The following is a 6,143-nucleotide window of genomic DNA, read 5'->3' as shown; positions in this document are numbered from 1 at the left end:
TATGCCTTCGAACTTTATTTACCTAATAAGGAATACATTAGCTAAGCACTCTTAGCCATGAATGAATTCAGACCCAAGACGCAAACAAAAAAAGCAATTACTAGGCCTAACACAGTGGCAGAATAAAAGACAACAAAATATATAGCCCTTTAAAGCACAGCTACAAAAAGAGTCCCGACGATTCGGGTCATACATGAAGAGCAGAAATCAAGATGCAAATAGTGTCCCTGAAGTAAACGGTTGGTTTCCTCCACACAGCTAGTAAGGCACCAATACTAAATTTAACTAAATATTTCAGACCCAAGAGGACACTAGTGCTTAATAAAACCTTGTTATCAGTCCACATCCAATCATGGACAACATCATTCATGAAAGAAACCACAAACTATTGAAGAGACTCCTGTCATTCAAAGCCACAGGCCTAGATGAAGTTCCAGCTTTCATTTTGAAACAGACAGCTGAATCACTAGATATATTATATCGTAAACAAGGATGTTGTTTCAGCGATCCCTAGAATAGAGTAAGCTTACCTGATAATTATCACATACAAAACATTGTTCCAATCTACAAGTAAGGAAGGAAACACTAACCGTCAAATTACTGGCCAATATCATTGACAAACTGCTTGATTAATGTAATTAAAAGGACAACCTGGAAGTTCAACACGGTAGAGAGCACATGTGCAGGTGCTTGGGGAATGGTTCCCTTTATTCTATATAGTATTTGTTTTGTGTTTTAATTTTTGTTAATAAATATTTATTACTATTTTAACTCATTAAATGTTTTCTTGTTCTTATTTATACAATTTTATGACAGTAGTAGTTTCATATGATGCCCCTCATCATATAAAAACTACTGTTATTGTAACAATCGTATGGATGATAGCAAGAATACATAAATTAAGTGAAAATAAGTAAAAATATTTAGGAATATTTATCAAATAAAAAAAAATAATATATAGAAAAATATCCCTAAGTGTCTGTATTTGGGAGTGAAAAATACCTTGGTCTTACCATAAGTCAAGATATACAGTCACAGGCACTTTCCTCTGAAAACAATACCTATACATCTTTATATAAAGGTTGTACAAAGGCATATAGGTAATTTTTGTTCAGAGGCAAGTGACTATGTATACAGAAAACAAAACACATCAAAAATACAGCTGGGACAGCCTAGGCTTCCTCTGTATAAACTTTGACTGTTGTAAGTCATCTGTCAAGGCCACTGTCTACCATGCACTGATCAAACCATGAATCAAGTATACTGCTTCAGTTTGGGACCCATCAAACCACCTTGATCAACATTTTTGAACAAATAAAGAAAAAGGGGAGGCAATCAACAGCCACTTCCAAAAGTGGGAAAAAGGGGTTTGGGGTGGCGAAACTATATTTTTGCCCCCTCCCTCTAAATTTTTGAGAAAAAATAATTTTGATAATAAAAATTAATTGAAAGAGGACACAATCCTGCATTTGGGCCAGTCGCAACTTTGGACAAAAAACTGCAAGAACTGCCCACATTTACTAGATATGGCTTTTTTATATTTAAATATGAGCAGTAACCTTATCCAACAAGAGAATATTTTCAAGATAAATTTTCCAAAGATGTAAATGTGGTTTAAATATAATCATCTTTAGAAAAGTGGCTGCTTGTATTCAATTTAATATAAAAAACTGCATGAAATGATCACTTGTGGTTAAATGTTCCAATAATTACATGTTTCTGACATCACTGTGAGTCTGTGACATCATAATTGAAATGCTTGCACTCTCCATTTTCTTTTTGAATGGTAAAAAAAACAGTTTATTTCATTGCTTTAGAAAATCTTAGCTTTCAGTTGTGCTTTTGCTCCACCTTGATCTTACTATTTCCTCAAGTAATTTTTTTCATTTTCTTTTTTTTAATTTTGAGAACACTTTGATCTCTTTTAAAAAAAATAAAAGATGGTATCCATTTTAAATGTATTACATAATCATGTGCATGTCTCTTCTCTTAATTGAAAATTCTTTGATTTTTATTCAGGCATAGGATATTGACATAAATTGAGATCTACATTGCAATCTTGCATATGAATAGAATTATTACAGTGATTTCACATACATGTATTTAAATATTTACAAAAAATATGGCAAAAACTATAAAATTATATTTCAACAATTCAAAAAAGTATATTTCTATATTTTATCACTGAATTATTAAATTTTACAACCATTTTTTACAAGTAAGATTTCATATATTATCAATTATCAACAGAGTTTTCAATATTAACAGCATCAATTTACAATGGTTCAATTATGTATAAAAAAAAATGCAATAAAATAAAATATCAGAGGCAGCATGAATTATATATACAACTTAAATGACAAAATGACATACCAGTAAACATTTTGTTCATGATTTCATTCCTGAGAATAATTCTAAAACTTAATTGTGAAAATGAAATGTACAATTAATGACCAATAAAATAGATTTACTTTCAGTCCGATCTTTGTCATGGATATTTGCATTAGTTTTCTACAGCATGTTAACTCTTGTTAGTTGCATGCACATAAAAACGATTACACTGAGATACATGTCAGTCAATCATCATTTATGATCCTGGTGAGTAACATGTACTCTGGTGCAAAATAACAATTACCTTAAACATATTGAACGTGAGAAGTCACTGTTCTGAATAAAACTTTATACATGACAGTACAATAAGTACACTTATATTAAGGCATATAAAGAAATACATGTAAAAGTAAATTCAAGCTCTGGTTATCTATCTGCCCAATACATTTCACAGTCTAAAACGTTAAATTCATTGTGGTATATATAATCTACTAGATTATATCTATCCATCTATCTGTTTTCAACATGCACAAAACAACCACACATACAAAAATGTACATGTAAATGCCACTATTAAATTATTGCACTTTTCTCCTGGTTTGCATATCAAAGTTTCCTACAAATATACTGTTTATTGAATACAGCCCTGATTGGTCAGAATTTGTAATGTTCTTGCATATATCTTAACTGCAACTATTCAACATTTACTTTCATTTTTTTCACTCTGACTGTAGCACCAGACACATCATATTACATTGACATTGTATGAGGAAAAAAGCTGAATTTAATAATTCTGTTTGACTGCTGTTTATGTTACATGTAATCAGTCTCTTCTGATCTTTGATCTTGGTTTCCTTGGGACAGGAGAAAATTCTTCTTTTGATTCTGAACCATTCTTTCCTAAAAGTTCCTGGACAAAATTAAATCTTGACAAGAATACTTTCCATACAATGTACCAACCTATCAAAAAAAAAGAGTGTTATACATGTGAGAAGGCATTTCTTTTTAAGCAATGAATTAAAACCAAGTAAATTTCTGGTAAAATTTTTGATAAGAAGCATGTTTTAAGATATTTATTTTTTAAAGTTATAATCTTATAAAGACAAGACTCAGCTAGGGTAATTAAGGTTCATCATAACAAATGGACAAAAATGGTTGTATTTACACATCAAAAACTGCTCTGAGTACAGACTAACATGTGCAGTTGGAAAAGCTTTAACATGTTCAAGGCCTGACATCCACTAGATATATAAAAGTTAAATGCATTTTGTGTTTCAGAAAGATAAAATAATTTTTGGATTTTTATGGACAATTTTTTCTGTCCCTGCATAAGGTGTAAAAATAAACTAAGTTGGTTAAATTTTTTAGATGCTCCATCTCGGGTAACAACTGTATTGTATAGCATCGATTGTCCTTGATTGACATGGACAAAAGAAGGACAATAGATATCTACACAACAATAGGTGAGTTAAAGGGTTTAAATGAGTGGACAGTATCAAATGTAATTCAGGTGTTTGTTTATTTTTACACCAATAGCAGTAATGAAAAAAAATGCCCATCAAAATCAAAAAAAGATTTCATCTTTCTGAAACTCAAAATGCACTTAAACTTTATATATCTAGTGGATGCCAGGCCTTAAAACTTTTCCAACTGCACAGGTTAGTCTGTACTCGGTGTAGTTAAATACAGCCATAATTGTCCATTTGTTATGATGAACCTTAAGGTCTAGTCCTAGGGAAGCACATATTTTTATTAAATGATGTATACCGGTATATAGTCATAGTATATATAAACAACAGAAGCTTCTGTGAAGCTTAAACTGGCCAGAGTCAATATAGCTTTATCACAAACAGATGTTTAACAACCACAACTTCTCATGAGAGTCTCATGGGTAGTCAAGTAGTTGGGAAAATTGCATAAGAAATCAAAGATCATGTTTTATAGCACTATCACACAATTTTTGTCGTATTTTTTGTTAATATATGCGGAAAAATTTAATAAATATATACTGAAAAATTATGTTTTTTTAAATTAGAAGGGTGGTTAATTTCTTAAACCAATTATTAGTTTCACTTGATTCCAAGTAAGCCCATAAATCATTTTCATTTACTTCTGTTATTGAAGATGCAAGTGCATCATGTATAGTGTGGGTTCAGCATCATTAACATATATATCAAAAAAATCAGAAAACAGTTACCTGATAATAAATCTAGATATGCTTTCAAGATCTGGTACTAACCTGGGTACCAAATTTAATTTCCAGTACAACATTATCCAGAAAACTCCCCAAAACTGATCAAATAAAATGCTCCGCTGGGCGCAGCTTGATACGACCGCAGAGGTCAAACCCTGAACAGTTGGGGCAAGTATGGACACAACATTCAAGCTTGATACAGCACTGAATTTGGATTGTGATTAAATATTTGACACAGCACAGGTTTCTGACACAGAATGAATGTGGTCTAAGAACTTAAGAAGTTTTAATTTACCTTTTCAAACCATATCATTATTATTTGCTTTTATATATAAATCAGAAATAACCAATTTAAAATGGAAAATTTTAAAGAAAAAAAAATCCCCCCCCCCCCAATTTTTTGATCCCCCTTATGATTCATCACCCCCAAACTCAATCCCAGCCTTCCCTTTATGGTATGGTACCTGCAGTACAATTTCAGAAAGATCCATACACTTGAACACAAGTTATTGTCTGGAAACTAGAAAAATGCTTGTTTTTTTGCCCCTTTTTGGCCCCAAATTCCTAAATGTTTAGGGCAATTACCCCCAAACTCAAACCCAGCTTTCCCTTTGTGATATGGAACCTTGTAGTACAATTTCATAAAGATCCATACACTAACACACAAGTTATTGTCCTGAAACTAGAAAAATTTGTTTTTTGCCCCTTTTTTGGCCCCTAATTCCTAAAATTTTGAAGCAATTACCCTCAAAATCAATCCCAGCCTTCCCTTTGTGGTATGGTACCTTGCAGTACAATTTCAGAGATCCATACACTTGAACACAAGTTATTGTCTGGAAACTAGAAAAATGCTTATTTTTGGCCCCTTATTCTTAAACGTTTTGGGCAATTACCCCCAAACTCAATTCCAGCTTTCCCTTTGTGATATAGAACCTTGTAGTACAATTTCAGAAAGATCCATACACTTACACACAAGTTATTGTCATGAAACTAGAAAAATGCTTGTTTTTTTACCCTTTTTTTGCCCCTAATTCCTAATATTTTGAAGCAATTACCCCCAAAATCAATCCCAGCCTTCCCTGTGTGATATGGAACCTTGTGGTACAATTTCAGAGAGATCCATACACTAACAAACAAGTTATGTCTGGAAGTTACAAAAATGCTTATTTTTGGCCCCTTTTTGACCCCTAATTCCTTAACTGTTGGTACCATAACCCCCAAAATCAATCCCAACCTTCCTTTTGTGGTATTGAACCTTTTGGTAAAATTTCATAGAGATCCATTCACTTAAACTAAAGTTAGAGTGCGAAAACCAATGTGTTATCGGACGACGACGACAACGACGACGCCAATGTCATACCAATATACGACCGCAAAAATTTTTTGCGGTCGTATAAAAACCAGAGAACTGCTGGATGTTAGCAGAAAATTCTATTCTATATGGTGTTATACTGCTGATATTGGTAATAAAGACAACAATTTTTAGATATATATGTCACTCTTCATCAATAAAAGTACAACTCAACTTTAGGAATATGATACTTGTGTCTAATGTACTTGAACAATATGACAGATGTTATTATCCATATGGTAAATAACTCTATCTAAAAATTATGTT

The sequence above is a fragment of the Mytilus californianus genome, unplaced genomic scaffold (assembly GCF_021869535.1).
Source record: "Mytilus californianus isolate M0D057914Y unplaced genomic scaffold, xbMytCali1.0.p SCAF_5, whole genome shotgun sequence".
Classification (NCBI taxonomy): Eukaryota; Metazoa; Mollusca; class Bivalvia; order Mytilida; family Mytilidae; genus Mytilus; species Mytilus californianus.
The sequence above is the reverse complement of the archived record's forward strand: the minus strand, read 5'-3'. Positions refer to the sequence as shown.